Here is a 20,770-nt window from a genome sequence, read left to right on the forward strand (position 1 = left end):
GGCCTGACGGGGGGGGGGGAACAGGTCGGGGGCAGCGGGACTGGACGGGGGAGATGGGGGGGAACCAGTCGATGGGAATCAGGGCTGGGTGGGTTAGGTGCAGCGGGCTGGCCGGGGGACATCGGGGGGAGGGGGGAAGAACTGGCTGCTGGAAGCAAGGCTGGCGGGGGCAGCGGGGCTGGCCGGAGGACATCGGGGGGAGGGGGGAAGAACTGGCTGCTGGAAGCAAGGCTGGCAGGTGCAGCGGGACTGGCCGGGAAAGATCAGGAGGAGAAGTGGGGAGAACCGGCTGCCGGGAGGGTTGGGGGAGCGAATCGGCTGGCGGGGAGCGGGACGTAGCCGGGCATGTGCAGATCCCAGGGCGCTGCCTGTTCCGCACACGGTCCTGGCGCAGCGCCAGTGAGTTCTGCTGCGGCTGCACAAGGCGCTTGCCCAGCGCTCAGGAGCACAGACGGGGCTTCCCCTCCCCCCAAGGCGTCACACCAACCAGAGGCTCCCAGCGCCGATCGCGCCCCCTCCCAGCTCCTCCCTCCCACCAGGCTTCCGTCGGGCTCCCAGCCGGAAAACCAGAAAGTCCCGACATTGCTCATGCCCGGTGAGTTCTGACTGTGCTCACCGGGCAGAGGGCACAAAAACTGGACTGTCTGGTCGAACACTGGACACCTGGGACCCTGAATGGGAGCCCTGGGGCAGCCGGATGCTGTGGGGGAACAGCTGGCATGGGGGGGGGAGGCGGTAGCAGCTCCTGCAGTGATAGGCCAGAGGGGTCTGGCCCTGGGGGCCCTAGAGAGGCGCCGCCCAGGGCCAAGCCCCCACTGCCCCCTGGGTCCCGGGCCCCGCATATGACAGGCCCTTGCTGTCTTGGGACAGGAGGAGCCCGGCCACGGGGATGCACCAGCTCCCCCACCCCCAGCTTGGCTCCAGGGCCGGTGTTGCCTGCAGGGAAGGAGCTGCCAGCGGGAGTAGGAGCATCAGTCGGAGCTTTTCCTGCTCACGCCGGGACTGGAGCCACGGACCCGACCCGGCCCTGGACCGGGCACCAGGGGAGAAGGAGGAGCTGCCCCTCCCCCCCACGGGGGATAGAACCTCCCCTCCCCCATCTCCTGTCCCTGGACAGGGACCTGCACAGCCCAGTGAGTCAGGGCCAGCTTATGGACTGTAGCCATTGGGCTGCACAGCCCTGACTAAAGGGGCAAGGTACCGACACTGGCCATTGGGCCACACTGGTTGGACTAAAGGGGCAAGAAACTGACCTTGGCCATTGGGCCAAACTTCCCATAGAAAAGGGGCAATGTACTGACTCTGGCCATTGGGCCACACTGCCCTGAGAAAAGGGGCAATTACTGACACTGGCCATTGGGCCACACTGCCCTTAGAAAAGGGGAAATGTACTGACTCTGGCCATTGGGCCACACTGCCCTTAGAAAAGGGGCAATGTACTGACTCTGGCCATTGGGCCATACTGCCCTTAGAAAAGGGGCAATTACTGACTCTGGCCATTGGGCCATACTGCCCTTAGAAAAGGGGCAAGGTACTGACACTGGCCATTGGGCCACACTGGTTTGACTAAAGGGGAAAGAAACTGACCTTGGCCATTGGGCCAAACTTCCCATAGAAAAGGGGAAATGTACTGACTCTGGCCATTGGGCCACACTGCCCTTAGAAAAGGGGCAATGTACTGACTCTGGCCATTGGGCCACACTGCCCTGAGAAAAGGGGAAATGTACTGACTCTGGCCATTGGGCCACACTGCCCTGAGAAAAGGGGAAATGTACTGACTCTGGCCATTGGGCCACACTGCCCTTAGAAAAGGGGCAATGTACTGACTCTGGCCATTGGGCCACACTGCCCTTAGAAAAGGGGAAATGTACTGACTCTGGCCATTGGGCCACACTGCCCTTAGAAAAGGGGCAATTACTGACACTGGCCATTGGGCCACACTGCCCTTAGAAAAGGGGAAATGTACTGACTCTGGCCATTGGGCCACACTGCCCTTAGAAAAGGGGCAATGTACTGACTCTGGCCATTGGGCCATACTGCCCTTAGAAAAGGGGCAATTACTGACTCTGGCCATTGGGCCACACTGCCCTTAGAAAAGGGGCAATTACTGACTCTGGCCATTGGGCCAAACTGCCCTGAGAAAGGGGCCAGTACAGACTCTACCCACTATGCCGCTCTGCCCTAAGGCAAGCTCTGCCAGAGGGAAGCTGGGAGCCTGCAGGCTTTGTGGCGGGAGAAGCTGCCGTCCCCTCGGAACCAGGCGCGGGCTGCACCCAGCAACCCGATGGAGACGATTCCAGCCCAGAGACGGGGAGTGTCACAGCGCAGACTGAAGACTGAACAACCCGCACAGCAGCCAGGACCAGGCGAGGTCACAGACGGGACCAGGGCAGCGGAGGAGGAAACCGGCCGGCCAGGGCAGAGAGGGACCTGCTGAACCTCGGGGATCTGCTGAAGCTGTAACAGACGGAGGGGCCTCCCGTCGCGCCGCTTCCCCGAGACCCGAGCTCGGGCTGCCGGTGCCCTTCAGCCAGGACGCCGGGCACAGAAGCCCCAGCAACCGCGGCGCCTCGCAGCCCTGCCCTGGGCGTCGAAGGCCTGGCCAGGCCCTTCCCAGGGAGACTCCCATCCAGTGCAGATCCCTACAGCGGGGGTGGGGAACCTCAGGCGCGGGGGCCGGATGCAGCCCCGGCTGGCGGGGATCCGGCCCCTGAAGGTCGGGGCTCCCCCCTGCATTGGGGGCCCACGCTGGGGAGGGGAGGGGGGCTGTTTCTCACTTGTGTGCAGCCCCCCATAGATTTTTCTGTGGGTCAGTGGCCCCGACCCAGCAAAGGTTCCCCACCCCTGCTCTGTGGGGGGTAAAGGTCCCTGGGAACCTGACTAGGGCCCCACCCATTTCACAGCCAGGAGACGTGCAACGGGGGGAGAGGAGGGGATGGGGGAATGGTGAGGGGAGTCTGAGCTCCCCACGTGGTGAGGGACCTGGGGTGTCAGCTGCTCCCTGACCTGGCTGGGATGGGACAGGAGTTGTCCTGCCCTAACACGGGCACTCGTGGAGGGGGCAGATCAGAGCCACCCTGAGGGGCAGGGAGAAGTGAGGGTGGAACGGCTCTAGCCCTGCCCCACAGGCTGCTGGGAAGTGAAATTGGCACTCTTGGGATGCCCCCACCCCCATTGCACACAATCCTAGTTTGGGCCAGGACCCAGCCGGTCAGAGAGCCGGGAAATTTCCCACGGAAGCCCCCGGGAGTGTGCCAGGGAGCAGTGTGGACACGGTCTGGCTGTGAAATGGGCGAGGTTGCAGGGGGACGCGATGGGGCCCTAGTTCCGGCGTATTCCCTGGAAGTTGTGGGAAAGGGTCTGCCAGAAACTCCTGGCCCTGTTGGTCTCCAGGGTCATTGGGGAATCCCCTAGTGCAGCCTTTCTCCAGCTGGGGCTCCCCACCCAAAAGGGGGTCCCAGGGCCAGGGGAGGGGGCTCGCGAGCAGGGTCACTGGCCGCCTGGGTTTTCCCAGCCATGACCTCGTCTTCAGGCCACAAATCTTCCTCTGGGCAGATGTTTGGAAATATTAAAAACTGTCAGATTTCTCCCGGCTTTCCCAGCTGAGTGGCTGGAGAGCAGCGGCTACTGTCTGGCCATCCGGTTTGGGGGCAGCCCCATTGACAGCAGCAGCACAGGAGGAAGGGAGGCCTGGTCCGGTGTTGCCACCCTTCCTTCTGCACTGCTGCTGGCGGGGGGGCTGCCTTTCCATCTGGGTGGCTGCAGAGCAGCGGCCCCTGGCAGGTCACCCAGCTCAAAAGTCAGCGCCACCACCAGCTGCAGCGCAGAGGGAAGGGGGCAGTGCTGCAGGGTGTGGGGCTGCCTTCTGACCCGGGTGGCTGGAGAGCAGTGGCTGTTGGCCAGGGGCCCAGCTTAGACGACGGCGTCCCTGCCAGTGGCTCCGTGTGGTGTCACTCCTACTTCTGCACCACTGCTGGCGGTGGCCCTGTCTTCCGAGCTGGGCGCCCCAGGAGCAGCCACGACTCTCTGGTCACCCGCTCGGCCGTCAGTGCTGCCCCAAGAGCGGTGCAGCAGGAAGTGCAGGAGGGGCGGGATTGCAGCACTTCCTTCAGCACCGCGGCGGGTGTCAGCCCTGCCTCCCAAACCGGGTGACCAGAGAGCAGGTGCCACTGGCCAGGGGCTACCTCAGAGGGCAGCGCCGATACCAGCAGCAGCACAAACTAGGGGTGTCAACGTGTGTCGTCGGCTACACGATTAACCGATACGTCTGGGCTTATTGGTTAATCCTGTCGCCTCCACACACCCCTCCCCCGGCTGCCTCAGGAACAGAAGCAACAAGAGGGGGGGAAGGTGGGAGCTGGTGTCTGCGGGGATCCAGCTATTAAGCTGCCTCCCCATGAGCACCAGATCCCATGGAGCTGCCCGGCCCGCACCATGGGCTGCTGCCTCTCATAGAGATGCAGCAACACGGAGGGTGAGGGAGTCAGGCAGGAGCTGGTGCACACGGGAAGCAGCTTTTAAGACAGCTCCCCATGTGTATTAGCTCCTATGGAACCACGTCTCACCCATCCCCCTCCACTGCTGCCTCCCTATCAGCGTGGGGGCAGGGCAGACATGAGATGAGATGTTCGAGGAACTATCTTCTAAGCCGGCTCTCCACACAGGCCAGCTCCATGGAGCCCCCTTTCCTCCCTCGCTGTCTCACATAGAGGCGAGGGGGATGGGGGGTTGCTCCAGGGGAGCTGACTTAAAATCTAGTTCTCCGTGAGCACCAGTTCTGCGGAGCTGCCTGCTCCTGCCTCTCACACTCCAGAGGAGGCTGCTGCAGAGCAGCCTCTGTCCGGGGCTGGCACAAGCTCTCGTCGCACAGAGGCTGCTGTGTGGGATGCCGGTGCAGCCTCTGTCTGCTGTGTGGGATGCCGGTGCAGCCCCTCATTGCTGACTCAGGCACCAGGGACTATCGAATAATCGTGGAATTGCTACAGTTTGATGCAGTGACATGATTGTTTAGTGACTCCCTGTCTGACATCCCTAGCAAACAGGGAGGGGGGCCCTGGACGATGCTCTCCTCGTCCTTCTCTGCCATCGCTGGCAACAGCGCCGCCACTCCCGCCGGGCAGCTGGACAGTCCGTGCTGTCTCCGGTAACAGTGCAGAAGGCAGGTGGGCTGCTGCAGCTTTGCCTCCCTGCCTTCCGCGCCGCTGCTGCTGGGTAAGGATGTTAAATAACGATTCATGGACAAGTTGAGGAGTCGATGGAATTTCCATTGGCTACTCGACTAGTCGATGGGCACTTTCTGCACTTTGAACTGGACAAGGGCCCCAGCAGGGCCTCCTGTGCACTTCAAAAGGGGAACGCCGTGTGCAGCCCGGGGCCAGCAGGAAGTTCCACTGACTCGGCTTTACGAGGGTCCTTCCGCTTTGAAAGGCTCAGGGTCCTGGAGGCTCTTGTGCATTTCTGAGTGGAAGCACCTGCATGGAGCCTGGAGTCAGTGGGGGACTCAGACCACTGGGAACCCCGAGGTCCATGCGGCGCTGCTCCTTTGGAGAACCCCCTTTTCACACCTTTTCGCATGAGCAGGCAGCGCCAGCACCACCAGCAGCGCAGAAGGGAGGGTGGCCTGGTGTGGCGGTGCCTCCCTTCCCTCTGCACTGCTGCGGGCAGAGGCTCTGCCTACTAATGGGGAGGCTGAGGAAGTTACAAGGGGCCAGGTGCCCAACCTGCATGGCAACCCCACCGCCAGCAGCAACGCAGGAGGGAGGGGAGCTGGTCTGATATCGCCACCCTCCCTGCTGTGCCGCTGCTGGCCGTGCCTCTCACTTCTCAGCTGGGCAGCTAGAGAGCGCAGGCACCATGTGCACAAGGCCGCCTGCCCCCAGCCAACGCACATAAGGTCTGCGGCTGCTGCCCTCCCTTTTGTGCCACTGCTGGGGAAGCCCTGCCTGCCACACTGAGGGTACGTCTAGACTACAGGCTTCTGTCCTCATCCCATGAGGAATAACGGGGCTGCCGACAAAGGGCTTTGATGTCGGCAGGGGAGCGTCCAGACTAGCGCGCTGAGCCGACAAACAGCTGATCAGTTGTTTGTCAGCTCAGCGCGGTAGCCATGTAAATTTAAATGAAGCCGCGATTATTTAAATCTCGGCTTCATTTCCCTTTGCCGATCTGTCTGATCTACATGCTTCCATCGACGGAGGCATGTAGTCTAGACACAGCCATACTGTCGAGAAAGCTTCTGTCGACAAAGAGTGTCTAGACTAAATCTAGTTCTGTCGACAAAGCAAGCCGCTTTGTTAACATGACAGTGTAAACGCAAAGGACAGTGGAGATGCAATAGCGCCTTCTGTTGACAGAACTCTCTCGACAAAAGGCGTTATTCCTCGTAGATGAGGTTTACAGCCCTCGACAAAACTGCTGAGTTCTGTCGACGTTGTTTCGACAGAATTCAGCGGCAGTGTAGATGAAGTCCACTTTTGTTGACAAAACCCTGTAGTCTAGACACACCGGCTACGTCTACATTGGCACCCTTTTCCGGAAATGCTTAAAACGGAACAGTTTTCCATTATAAGTATTTCCGGAAAAAGAGCGTCTACATTGGCAGGATGCTTTTCCGGAAAAGCCCTTTTTCCGGAAAAGTGTCCGTGGCCAATGTAGATGCGCTTTTCCGGAAAAAAGCCCTGATCGTCATTTTTTCGATCAGGGCTTTTTTGCGGAAAAGACTACTGTGCTGTCTACTCTGGCCCTTTTCCGGAACAGTTTTTCCAGAAAAAGGACTTTTGCCCGAGTGGGAGCAGCATAGTTTTTCCGGAAACACAATGACGATTTTACATTAGATCGTCGTTGCTTTTCCGGAAAAGCAAGCGGCCAGTGTAGACAGCTCGCAGCTTATTCCGGAAAAGCGGCTGCTTTTCCGGAATAAGTGGCCCAGTGTAGACACAGCCACCGTGAGTGACCTGCGAGTGGGCCATGCTGGCAGGACACCCAGCTGCAAAGTCACCGCCAGCAGCAGCACAGGAGGAGGGGAGGCCTGGTCTGGTATCTCAGCCCTTCCTTCTGTGCCGCTGCAGGCGGTGGCGCTGCCTTTGGACCTGGGCGGCAGCAGAGCAGCGGCTGCTGTTGTGGGGCCCAGATCGGAGGGGGCCCCACTGAGCAGCGAGTGAGGGGTGGTCACTGACGGGTCCCCCAGCTCAGAAGTCAACGCCGCCCCAGCAGCAGCGCAGAGGCAGGGTGGCCTGGCATGTTGTTGCCACCGTTCCTTCCGCACTGCTGCTGGCAGGGCTGCCTTCTCCGCTGGGGACCACAGAGCAGGGGCCACAGGGGAGGTGCCCAGCTCGGAGGGCAGCTCCACTCCCAGCAGCAGCGCAGAAGGAAGGGGGTGTGGCTGCCATTGCATCCTTCCCTCTGCCCCCTGCTGGGGGCATCGCTCCCTTCCAAGCTGGGTGGCCAGAGCGAGCGGGATCCCAGCTGTGGGGTCAGTGCCAGCAGCAGCAGCAGCGCAGGAGAAGTGGAGGCAGCGATGCCGTTGCCACCCTTCCGTCTGCGCCGCTGCTGGCCAGGTTGGGGGCAGAGAGCAGCTGCCCCTCCAGCCGCCCAGCTGGGGAGGCCAGGAGAGATCAGGGACATTTCTTCTTATTTCCAAACTCCGCCGGGATGGGGACCTGGGGACTGAACACGAGGCCACGGCTGGGAAAGCCCAAACGTCCGGTGCCCCCGTGAGCGACCCTCCTGCCCTCGCCTTGCCGCCCCCTTCTGGGCAGGGACCCCCAGGGGGAGAAACGCTGCACTAGGGGATTCCTCTACGACCCCGAGGGCCACCACGGCCAGGAGTTCCCGGCAGCCCCTTTCCCACCACTTCCACGGAGGAGGCGGCAGGTTCTCAGGGGAGGTTTCCCCGACTCAGAGATCTGCCTGGATGGAGAGTGGAGGAGCAAAGGGAGGGCCTGGCCAGGATCGCCCAGGGCCAGGGCAGGTCTCACACGGCAGCACCCACGGCAGGGAGTGGCCAGAGACTCCTGGGAACCGACGGGTGTGAAAAGAAACCTGCTGCTCAGCCAGGCCCAAAACTCTGTGTCTGCCGGCCACTGGGGCCAGCCCAGATGTATCCAGCCTCCCGCTGACTCTGGAGTCCCTGCTACCTTCTCCTGCATTGCCGGGAAGAGGAGAAGTGATTCGTGGTGTCCGAGAGATGCTCCCTCGATGCCAAAATCTCCACCCAGCTCAGGAGGCTAGTAAAAGAATGTGAGACTGGTTTAAAATAAAGAGATTGAAGAGAAATAACCCGTTCATTGATTGTACGAGCTTTGCTTTCTTGCCCTTAAGCACATGCTCGGGTTGGTCTCAGCCATTCTCTGCAAACCAGAGGACTTGAAAAACTTTTCTTGTGACAGCTGAGGGGGAGGCTACACCCCAGGGCCTGTGGGGACAGAGCGGTGCTTGCAGCCCACAGGCACAGAAGGGGAGTTTCTGTTGCCATGACAACAGTCTCTCCCCAGGAAAAGCCCTTCCAGACTCCTGGCTGGAGCAGTCATGACTAGCAGTCAGAGCAGGGGCTGTGGGTCACAGCTGGGGTCAGGAGTCCCAGAGCAGCCCAGAGGCCGGTCTGATGGGCTCAGATTTGAAGGGCCAAAGGAATCATCATCTCATCTGATCTGAGCTCCTGCACCTTGCAGACCCCAGAACCTTCCCCACCCCTCCGGTCCCAGCCCCACTTGCCCTGGCTGAGTTACTGACGCCCTCACGTCTCGGCTCAGCAATGGCAAGGGATGGAGAATCCCCCATTGCACGACTTGGACTCTGCAGAGGGAGGCAGCCGCATCCACCCAACCCCCACAGGCTTTGCCCGTCTGACCCCTTGACAAGCCCTTCCCCCCCCAACACGGGGTCAGTCGGAGCAGGCGTGTTCTGGCCGGAGCCCCCAGCCACACGGCGGGGAAAGAATTGTCTGGAGCAGCTCAGCACTGGGGAGCCCACGTTTTCCTCTGCGGAGCGCGGGGCAGCCGGTCCAATTCCTCCCACCCATGTCAGTCCAAGGGCCGCCGATGGGAGCTGGCAGCACAAACGCTCCCATTCCCGCCCCGTCGCCTGAGCCCCCGTGTCCCTGGGCCCAAGCCCTGGGCCCTGCTGGCCGAGGAGCAGGGACTCCGACCGCCACACGCTGAGCCCCCAGGAACAATCCCCGCCCTGGGCCCCTTCCTAGCAGCCCTGGCGTCTCTCCCCTCACGCGGCCTGTGGGCACGACCCGTCCGAGGGCCTCCCTGGCCACGGCTGCTGCTGGAGGCTCCTGCCCCCTCGGCTCCCCTGGGCCCGGAGCTCCCTGCGCATCCTCCTCCTCCTGCAGTCGGCCCGGCCTGAGCGGCTCCAGAGGCTTTTCTACTCCGCTCCCTCGGGGGGCAGTCCCAGCAGGACTGGGGGGCTGATTCGCAGGGCAGGGTTGATGCACCCCCCAGCCCCCGGTCATCTGAAGCAGGGGGCTGAGCCCGCCAAAGCTCATGATCCCACCTGCATGTTTTATTGGTCTGTAAAGTGCTCCCAGGGGATTTGTTGTGTGACCAGAGCGAGGGCTGAGGAGGAAGGTCCGGCCTGGGGCTCACAGCCGGTTGTGCTGGGGGTGTGTGAGGCAGAGGATACAGGCCAGGCAGAGGCCTAAGAGGGTCTGTCCATGGCCAGAGAGGGGATCCCAAGGAGCGACTGTCTCGAGTTGCAGCTGGGGAGCTCTGGGGTGGGAATTAGGGGAAACGATTTCACTGAGGCTGGTGAAACGCTGGAGCGGGAGGCCTGGAGGCTAGAAGAGGGATGTGAGGGGTGCACTGGGCACTGGAACTAGGACGTGGTTTCTCCTGGGCGTGTGTGTTGCTTTTGCTCACACTCAGCTGAACGGCAACATTTCCTCCATCATCATCAGACTAGTGAACACAACAGCCCCGACCTGCTCCCGGGGGGATGCTCAAAGGAAGCACCAGAAACCACGTCGGCTGGTCCAGCTTCCCCCGAAACACAGGCCGTTAACTCTGCATCCTGTGTCATCAGTGCAGACACAGCCCAGCACTGCCTGTGCCCCCTGTCCAAACCCCACCCCCCATCTCCCGCAGCCTAGAAACTTCCCCACCCAGACACCCTCACGAGACCAGCTAGTCTCATATTATCAGTCACCAACCCCCCATGTACCTGAAAAACTGCCAGTCTGTGCCCCACACACACAGCCCCCTCTGCCAGCCACTGCCCCACATCCCTGACTACCTGCCAGTCTGTGCCTTAGAGAGCCCATCGTTCCAGCACCTATCCCATGTTGCTGACTGCCAGTCTGTGCCCCACACACAGAGCCCCCCTCCCTCCCACCAGACCCGGTGGTACAGGGTGTACGAGGCTCAGGGTCAATTTGCCCTCCCGCCTGGCTTCTCTCCATGGCTGCTGAGGGGCTCCCCTTGCACCCTCCCACATTGGGCCCAGCTCTCAGGGCCAGGCTGCAATGGGCGACAGGGTCACTGCTCCCTGCTGTGTCCTGTCCAGCCACAGGCCAAGGGGGAGCCGCACCCGGCTGGAGTCCTCCCGCCCTGAGCCAGAGCTGATCCGGGGGGTCAGACACTCCCTGCAGCACCCAGCGCCCAGGAGAATGTGGATGGTAAGTGGGGTCAGGGGCCATGGTCATGTGGAGCTAGAGAATTCTCGGTTCCTCGGCCCCCAGCGAAATCTCCCCCGACATTCCCAAGAGGAGCGGGCAGGGAGAAATTTATAAATCTCAACTACCCACCCAGAGAAATAAAAAAGCAAATTGAAAGAGCCAGACAAATACCTAGAAACCATCAACTTCAGACAGACCCAAAAAAACCAGCAATAGAACACCACTTGTCATCACCTACAGCCCCCAACTTAAACCTGTCCAACACATTATCTATAAACTACAGCCTATCCTGGAACAGGATACTAAACTCCGAGAGGCTCTGGGAGACAGACCCATAGTCTCCTATAGACAACCACCTAACCTCAAGATGATTCTTACCAACAACCACAGGAAATACCACACTAATACCAACCCTGGTACCTTCCCTTGCAATAAACCCCGTTGCCAGCTTTGTCCACATAGTCACTCTGCTGATACCATTATTGGACCTAACCAAGCGAGTTATAAGATCAAGAACACATATTCCTGCGCATCCAGAAATATAATCTATGCTATCATGTGCCGAAAGTGTCCATCTGCTATGTACATTGGACAAACGTCTCAGACATTTTGCCAAAGGATCAATGCCCACAAAACAGATATTAGACAGGATCGCAAAGAAAAAATAGTTTCTTGCCATTTCAACCAGAAAGGACACTGTCTCAACGACTTGATCACCTGCATCCTGCTTCAAAGGCCTTTTAAGACTGCACTTGAAAGAGAATCCTCTGAACTGTCATTCATGCTCAAATTCAACACTTTACACTTAAGTTTAAATAAAGACTCTAATTACCGTACCCATTACAAAGATAGCTTCCCCAATTATCACCTTTAATATCATTAGCTCACAGACATTTACCTCCCCCCTTCCCCTTTCTGTTCTGAAATTTGATTAGTGTAACCCCCAAGGAGATTACTTGGATTCCTGGGGCCTTGTCTGCTGGCAGCTCAGGGAGAGGCTCTGAGTTTGCCTTGGCTCCCCCTCCCTACCAGGGCCAGAGTCTGCCCGGCAACCCATAGGGAGTGAGATGCCCCTCCCAGGGGGAAGGAGAGACCATTGTTGAGGAGAGTCTGGAGCCAGCCAGGAAAAGGGGAGGACTGGCTGTGTGGGAGCTAGTGAACCCCAGGCCTGCATGCAGGGTTCCCCCTGAGAACTAGCCTCTAGGGACCTGAAGGCAGGATTCCTCAGCTGGGTTTATGTCTCCACTGGTGATTCCCAGTTGTGGAGTTTGCTGGGAGGCTTCCCCAGCCAGGCTGAGTTGGCTCCAGCTCCCTGGGTGAGAGAGTCACTGCATGGTCAGCTCAGCTCTAGCAGCAAGTTCAGGGCTGCTGCCTGCTGTGTGGGTCTGGAGGCTGGGCTGGGAGGCTGTAGTTTGAATTTTGGTGCAGTTGTGTGGTCTGCATCTTGAGCCCTGCACCCCTTCGCGGTGAGGGGGAATCCTGGGACCGAAGCAGCCTGGTTCCTGCTTGAAGAGGACCCCTGTGAGAAGAGAGCAGCCCTTTGCAGAGACTGAGTCATCTCTCAACCTGAACCGCGTCCATGGAGTGTGTGAGTGCACCAATTGTTAGTTAGTAAGTCAGGGAATTTGTTTGGGGATTTTATTACCTGCAGCATATTAAACTGTGGAGGGATTTACTGCCTTCTCCCATTTGTGAGTCCTTTGGGCTGTACTGGACCTAGTCGGCTCCACTGCTAAACCACTGCAGAGAAGGATTTTGTGGTCAACAGTCATCAAGGCCCCAACAAAGTACATGTACCAACAGGACACTGACCTTACAGTTGCTGGGCACCAGTGACCCTAAAAATAGTGTTTTACCCTGTTCTGTTCTAATTGTCTCCTGTTTAATATAATTATGTTTATTATAGTGTATGTGTTTGTGTTATTTTCTGGGAGTCTCCAACTATCTGGCAAATATGTGGGGATTATCCTGGGCTAGAATTTTCCTCCCAAGCTGCCCTGGTGACCCTGCTAGGAAGGAGTGAGGGGGGTGGAGACACCGCCAAGTACATCAATCAGAAAGAATAAAATTGAGTGGGTGGCGGGATCCAGAAGAACCCAGACCTCTCCCTCCGAACCTGAAAGGAGATTGGCTTTAAAAGAAGGTAACCAGGTGGAGAGGGGGTGCTACATGTCCTTTTCATATGTGTTCATTTTTTTAATTGTATCCTTTGGTATATATGGTTGTGACAATTTTCTTCCACTATTTGATCTGAGGAAGTGGGTCTGGCCCACGAAAGCTCCTCACCTAATAAACCATCTTGTTAGTCTTTAAAGTGCTACATAGTCCTGTATTTTGTTTCAAATAAACCTTCAGTTCGACTTGCAATTGAGAGTCACGTCTGGCTGTGGATGGGGGTGCAGGCCGGTGACCCCCCCCCACAGCCCGTGACAGAAACAAAGAGCCAGGATGGGAGAGACGGGGCCTCCTGTCTCCTCCCCCCACCCTGAGTTAACAGGGCTTCCCCCTCCCCTTTGAGCTTGTGCGGAGGCAAGTGACAGGGCCTGGCTGCAGGGTTTGTGCTGGTGCTTGAGGATTAAACCTGAGCTGCCTGCTCAGTGGCGGCCCCCACAGACCCTTCCATAGCCCGGCCGGCAGAGCGAGGGCTGTAGCGGGCGCTCAGCTAGTGACCCTCGGGGGCTGGCTGGACTCTGGCTCCAAGGGGAGCGTCTCTTCCCTCCCCTGGCTGGGCAGAGCGAGAGAGGAAGGGCTCGGGGGCTCCCAGCCTGAACCCAGCTGCAGCCAATACACCTGGACCTGTGGGTGCCTGGACATGTCCCTTCCCTCACCCTTGGTCCCAATCCTGCTGTAGCTGGGATCTTCCATGGGCCGGTCACCCCTTCCTAGCCCGAATCCCCAGGCCCAGACCTGCCCGGGCAGACTCCCCTACCTGGTGTGAACCCAGCCATGGTCGGTCTTCTCACACCTGTGGTGTGTCCCTTCCCCTGGCCCAACCTAGCCTGGGACCGGCCCTGCTGTGGCTGGGGAGGGAGGCCTGTCCTGGAGCCCATGAGCAGGGGAGCCCCAGACACTGACCCAACCCTTGTGGCTGCCGACTCTGCCTGGGAGCGGGGCCCAAAGGGGACACCGGCCGTTGTGCCCGGGGCCGTGCACCCGTCAGACAGTGGCCGGCTGGGGCAGGGCTCTGGAGGCTGCTGCTCCCCAAACACGGGAAAGGCTCCCCTGCCAGTGCTGGGCCTGGGTGGCCCATTGCCCCCGTTCCGGTCCCCTCCCCCACAGGATCCCGAATCCCTCCCCCCCCCCATTGCTCCCCTCAGAGACTGGTTTGTAGCCGGGTTGCTCCCGAGGGAGGTGCAGGAGAAGAGACCAAACCGAGGGGCTGCCGGGGCCTTTTCCATTCTGTGGCAGAGGCTGGTACTTCCTGTGTCCCAAACCAGGTCACCGACAGGCCCCCTGGTTCGCTGGCCCAGCGCTGCCGTCCCTGGTCTGTCCCTGGGGCTGGGGCACAGCCCATGTCCCTGGCTGGAGCCCCGAGCGGGGAGGCCGGGCTGATGCCGCTCTGTGTGGGGTGTGACCCCGCTGCACAGCGCCAGGGCGACATTCAGAGACACCCGCAGCCCCACAGCTCCCAGTGCAAAGGGGGCACAAACCTACAGACACGGCACTTGCAAACCAGCCCGTGTGCAGACACCTCGCACGGCCGCTCGGGTCTGGAAGGGGAGGGGGTGGGAGCCAAAGTGACCAGGCCCAGCCTGTCCGACCCTCCCCCGGTTCCAGTGCCTCCGGGCTTCCCCATGTTCCCTCTGCGAGCAGCCTGGAATTTACCCAGCCCGGCGGCTCCGCCCTGCAGCACGAGGCCCCTTCCCCTGGGGCGGGCAAAGCCCCCTCACTCCAGTCCATGCTGCGGGGGGGGGGGGGGTTGGTGCCATCTCACCTCCAGCAGCCCCTGTGACACTGCTCTGTCCCCGTGAGCAGGGCTGCCGAGAGGGGCTTTACTGGGGGGCTGGGCTGTTTCCCACCCGCTCTCCAGGGTCTCCCTCCTCTCCGGCTCTGCAGAAACAGCTGCAGCCCCTCCCTCCGCAGCCTGGCCCAGAGGCAGAAACCAGACCTGCAGCCTTGGCCAGGAGAGCAGCTGCAGAGAGGAAGGTTTCGGGGATTCGGGGGCCTGCGGACAGAGGAATGTGAACACTTGGGGTGGGGGTGGGGTGGGGGGGTCATTTACGTGGGTTTGGTACCTGGGCGAGCCATGGGAGTGACTGAGCTGTACCTGAGAGACTGGACTCAACTCCGGGCTGGAGGACCCCCCCCCCCCCGAATCCTTTGGCTCACCGGGTTCCTGTTCCTATGGCCCTGTGCTGGGATGGAGCAGTCAGAAGGAGAAGGCAGGGGACTGCTTTACTCCACCCCTACCTGTCCTCTGCCTCTCCCTCCCGCCCACAGCCCCTAGCGGAGTGACTCACCCGCGCCCTTCCCACCGGCCAATGGGAGAGCCGTGCCGGCTACGCACTGCCCAGGCTGTTCCTGCATTGGCACCTCAGGTACAGAAGGTGGAGGCCTGCCAAGGACGTGAGAACGCCCTGCCAGTAATGGCTTGTGTTAAAAACCCCCAGAGTCATTCAAACTAATTACTCCCCAGGGCTTCCCGGGGCTCTATGTCCAGGTAGCATGGCCTCAGTAATGGAGCCTGCCTCAGACTATTTTTGAGGCTTCCCCGCAGAGGGCATCCCCACTATACATCTCCCCAGTATATGTTGGTTCCACACTAACGTCATTAGGAACTGCTGCGTTATACATCTTCCTGCATGTCAGAGGCAAAATGATTCCATGCCACAAATGGAGAGTTAAGTAGCAGGGACGACAGAGAAAGATGCTTCCCCTACTGCTGGATTTCCAGAAGTTTGTAACTTACTTCACAAAATAGAAATCCACTGTATATTTTAGAGAGTTTGCATGTCTGACTGTCTGCCTGTCTGTGAGTCTATTTGTTCAAGAACTCCTCCTAACATTATTTGCTTTTTTCACTGCCGCTGCACACAGAGCGTTTGTTTTCAGAGAACTATCCACGATGACTCCAAGATCTCTCTTGAGTAGTTGTAGCTAAATAGTCCCCATCCTATTGTACAGTTGGGATTGTTTTTTCCAATGTGCATTACTTTACATTTATCCACATTCCATTTCATTTGACATTTTGTGGCCCAGTCACTTAGTTTGGTGAGATATTTTTGAAGTGCTCTGCAGTCTGTTTTGGTCTTAACTATCTAGAGCAGCTTCAGGGGACAGCTCAGTTAGTCTGTACAGCCGTGGTCATCAACTGGTCGCTCGCGAGCTACTGGTCGATCTCGAGGCCTCGACCAGTCGCTCGCGAGGCGTCCTGTCAGCCCCGCCCCCATTTCCCTCCCACCCCCCCAGAAGCCCTACTACTTACCTCCAGAGAAGACGGAGGTAGTGTCGGCTTCTGGCGGGGAGGGGGCGGTTGGCCCCGGGGCTTCCCGCCGCGGGGCGGGGTGGCGCTGGGACAAGCGTGTGCGGGGCTTCCCTGTGCGGGGGGGGGGGGGGGGTCGGCCCCCTGGGTAGGCGCACGCACAAGACTTTCCTGCACGGGGGTTGGCCCCGGAGCAGGTGCGCGCGCCGGGCTTCCCTGCGTGGGTGGGGGGGTCAGCCCCCTGGGCAGGCACGTGCAAGGCTTTCCTGCACGGCGGGGTTGGTTCCGGGGCAGTTGTGCACGCGTGGGGCTTTCCTGCACCGGGGGGGGAGGTTGGCCCGGGGCAGGTGCGCGCAAGACTTTCCTGCACGGGGGGTTGGCCCCGGGGCAGGCGCGCGTGCAGGGCTTCCCTGCGGGGGTCGGCCCCGGGGTAGGCAAGCGCTGGTTTCCCGGCGGGGGGGGAATACTGGGAGGAGGGAGATGCAAGGGACTCTCTGCCTCCACTGGCATCCCATGCCCCTGTCCCCACTCCCCTGTCCTCAACTACAGAATGCTGGGGTCCCCACTCTCCGAACTCTGTCCCCACTGCCCTGTCCCCAGCTACAGAACTCTGTCCCCATTCCCATCCCCACTCCCCAAACTCTGTCCCCACTGGCACTCTGTCCCCTGCTGCAGAATCCTGTCCTCTGCCCTCCCAGCACCCTGTTCCCTCTCCCCTGCCCCCAGCCGCAATACTCTGTCCCCACAAAATGTATAATTATAAAAGCTTCATTTTAGATTTAAATAGCATGAATAAAAAACAGACCATTTATTTCATAACTATAAACGTGATTTTAATTGTATGTATTGCATAATTTAAAAATAAACTGTTTATCAGTGTGTAAGTAAGGGCTGGGGATAGCAAGTGATGGACAGGAGGAGAATAGAGAGGTCGGGGCTTCAAGGAAGGGGCGGGGCTTCAAGGAAGGGGAGGGGCTTCAAGGAAGGTGCGGGGCGGTAGATCTTCGCCTGTTCTGAGATTTAAAAAGTGATCTTGGGTGTAAAAAGGTTGGAGACCAGTGCTGTACAGGATACACTTAAACAACAACAAATGATCTGGTAGCATTTTATAGACTCACAACACATGTAGATGGGATTGTGAGCTTTGGTGGGCACAGCCCGCTGCTTCAGGTGACTGGAGTTGGATGTCCAAGACCAAAATAAATAGAGGCGGGGGGAGAAGGAAAAAAATGGGAGAGGGAAGGAACAAGAAGAGGCAATTCCCCTTGATGTTTTTACCCACTGCCGGTGTAAGGACAGAAACACTAAGGCTACGTCTACACTGGCCCCTTTTCCGGAAGGGGCATGTAAATTTCACCAGTCGTCGTAGGGAAATCCGCGGGGGATTTAAATATCCCCCGCGGCATTTAAATAAAAATGTCCGCCGCTTTTTTCCGGCTTTTAAAAAAGCCGGAAAAGAGCGTCTACACTTTGAAGTAGGAATAAGACCCTCCGGAAAAGAGCACTTTTTCCGGAGGATCGGGGCCAGTGTAGACGCTCTTTTCCGGCTTTTTTAAAAGCCGGAAAAAAGCGGCGGACATTTTTATTTAAATGCCGCGGGGGATATTTAAATCCCCCGCGGATTTCCCTACGACGACTGGTGAAATTTACATGCCCCTTCCGGAAAAGGGGCCAGTGTAGACGTAGCCTAAGGGTATGTCTACACTACAATGTTAGTTCGAACTAACGGATGTTAGTTCGAACTAACATTCATAGCCGCTACACTAGTGCTCCACTAGTTCGAATTTGAATTGAACTAGCGGAGCGCTTAGCTCAAACTAGGAAAACCTCATTTTACGAGGATTAAGCCTAGTTCGAACTTACTAGTTCGAATTAAGGGGTGTGTAGCCCCTTAATTCGAACTAGTGGGAGGCTAGCCCTCCCCAGGTTTCCCTAGAGGCCACTCTGGCCAACACCAGGGAAACTCGTCTGCCCCCCTCCCGGCCCCGGACCCCTTAAAGGGGCACGGGCTGGCTGCGGAGCCCGTGCCAGGTGCAAGCCTGCCAGCACCCAGCCAGCAGACCCTGCACCTGGCACAGCACAGAGCCACCCACCCGATGTCCCCCAGCCCACCCCCTCTTCCCGGGACCAGGCTGGCGGCTCCCGGGAGCTTGCCCTGGACCGCAAGAGGCGGGCACCTTCCTGGGCTAGTGCAGACATCGTGGACCTCGTCCATGATCTCTGCACTAGGCACAGGAAAGTGGCCGTCTAGGGCAGGAGAGCTACTAGCCTGGCCACCCAGGAGCAGGTGTGCATGAAAATCAAGGGGGTCCACTGAGACCCCCGACCCTGAGCCCTGAGCTTACAATGGCCCTCCTGGGTCAGACCAAAGGTCCATCTAGCCCAGTAGCCTGTCTGCCGACAGCGGCCAACCCTAGGGACCCCGGAGGGGATGGACCGAAGACAGTGACCAAGCCATTTGTCTTGTGCCATCCCTCTCCAGCCTTCCACAAACTTTGGGCAGGGACACCACTCCTACCCCCTGGCTAAGACTACTCCATGGACCCAACCTCCATGACTTGATCTCACTTCCCTTTAAACTCTGTTCTAGTTGTAGCCTTCACAGCCTCCTGCAGCAAGGAGTTCCACAGGTTAACTATTTTCTTTGGGAAGAACAACAACTTTCTCTTACTAGTTTCAAGCCTGCTACCCATTCCTTTCCTTTGGTGTCCTCTAGTCCTTCTTTAGGGGAACTCAGGAAGAACTTTTCTGAATGCACCCTCTCCACCCAACCCCTGCTTTTAGAGACCTCTATCCTGTCCCCGCTCCATCTCCTCTTTTCTAAGCTGAACAGTCCCAGTCTCTGTAGCCTCTCTTCATCTGGGACCTGTTCCCAACCCCGGATCATGTTAGTTGCCCTCCCCTCTCCCAGCCTTTCTCTTCCCCTCTCCCACCTCCTTTTCCCAGTCTCCCCCAGTTTTGTTCAATAAAGACAGAGTCAATGTTGGAAGAAACGTTATCTTTATTTTGTACATCAATAAGAAGGGGAGCTAGGGAAGGGTAAGTGGAAGGAGGTGAGGGAGGAATGGGGTACGAGCCCCCGATGGGGAGGACTGGGCTGGCTCTGCGGGCTTCTGGGGGTGGAAGCTCTCCTGCAGCCCCCCGATTGCCCCCTCTCCCCAGATGGCAGCCTGCAGCAAGTGCAGCCAGGCTGATGGCCGAGTGGTGTGATGTTCCCAGTGTGGGTACTCCAGGCAATCCAAGCCAGGACTGCTTTGCAAGCGGGGCACCCCTGAGAACTGTCTGTCCAGGGTGGGGGTCGGGACCCTTTAAGTGCAGCTCTCGGCTAGCCTGAGACAGCAGCTCCACGCTCTAAGTCCTCCTCTGATGCCCTGCCGGCACTGCTTCCGGCCATCCTTAAGCCCTGTTCAGGGTCCACTCAATGTGGACTTGCTAGTTCGAATTAGCAAAACGCTAATTCAAACTAGTTTTTAGTTCTAGACGCGTTAGTTCGAATTAGCGCTGTAGTGTAGACGTACCCAGACTTACACCCCATCCCTTGGATTTTGCAACCTCTGACCCAGGTAGCAAGTCCTGAGCAGTAGCAACGAATTTCACGTATGCATGACAGAAACCGCAATGGTCGCAAAAACGGAGGGCTTCACTTTCTGTGGTCGCACCGGCTCTAGGCACCAGCAAATCGAGCACCTGCTTGGAGCGGCCCATGTCCAGGGGCGGATCCTGGCCAACCTCACCGCCCCGCAGGCCTGCCTGTGGCCCCAGGGCAAGGGACGGGGCGGAGCCGGGGCCTGCAGGGGGGCGGGTGCTCTTGCTGCCTCACCCGACCCCTGGAAAGAATGATACGCGCCACGGGGCGCTCCCACGTTCCCGCACCTGCTGCGGGGAGGGGACACGGGGCTTCGGCGGAGAAAGAGACAGAGTCAGTTGGGGGAGGTGTAGGATCGGGTTTGGCTTGGAGGGGAGAGAAGGTGGAAACTGGGTTCAGTGGGGGGGGGTCGGGGTGTGTGGAGGGGGGACAGGACTAGGCTGGGTTTGGCCGGAGGGGGATGGGAGTCAAAGAGCCGCCAGGTGCAAGGGGCACTTTCCTCCTCAGGGCCTCTCCTGCAGCAGCGGGCCAAGGGCAGGGGAAGGGGGTGGCCAAAAATATTTTGCTTGGGGTGGCAAAAAACCTAGAGCTGGCCCTGGCTGTGGCCCCTCCCTCTGCAGCCCTGGCCCAGAGGCAGAAACCAGACCTGCAGCCTTTGCCAGGGGAGCAGCTGCAGAGAGGCAGGTTTCGGGGCCTGCGGACAGAGGAATGTGAGAACTTGTGGGGGGGGGGAGGGTTCCATTGACCTGGGTTTGGTACCTGGGCGAGCCATGGGAGTGGTTGAGCTGGACCTGAGAGGCTGGACTCAGCTCAGGGCTGGAGGACACCCCGCTGCTCCGAATCCTTTGGCTCACCGGGGTCCTCGTTCCCATGGCCCAGTGCTGGGATGGAGCAGTCAGAAGGAGGAGGCAAGGGACTGCTTTACTCCATCCCACCTGTCCTCTGCCTCTCCTTCCCGCCCACAGCCCCTAGCAGAGTGACTCACCCGCGCCCTTCCCCCAGGTCAATGGGAGAGCCGTGCTGGCTATGCACTGCCTGGAAAAGCGTCCGTGGCCAATGTAGACGCACTTTTCCGGAAAAGAGCCCCGATCGCCATTTTCGCGATCGGGGCTTTTTTCCGGAAAAGACTACTGGGCTGTCTACA

This window comes from Pelodiscus sinensis, chromosome 32 (genome assembly GCF_049634645.1).
Source record: "Pelodiscus sinensis isolate JC-2024 chromosome 32, ASM4963464v1, whole genome shotgun sequence".
Lineage (NCBI taxonomy): Eukaryota > Metazoa > Chordata > Testudines > Trionychidae > Pelodiscus > Pelodiscus sinensis.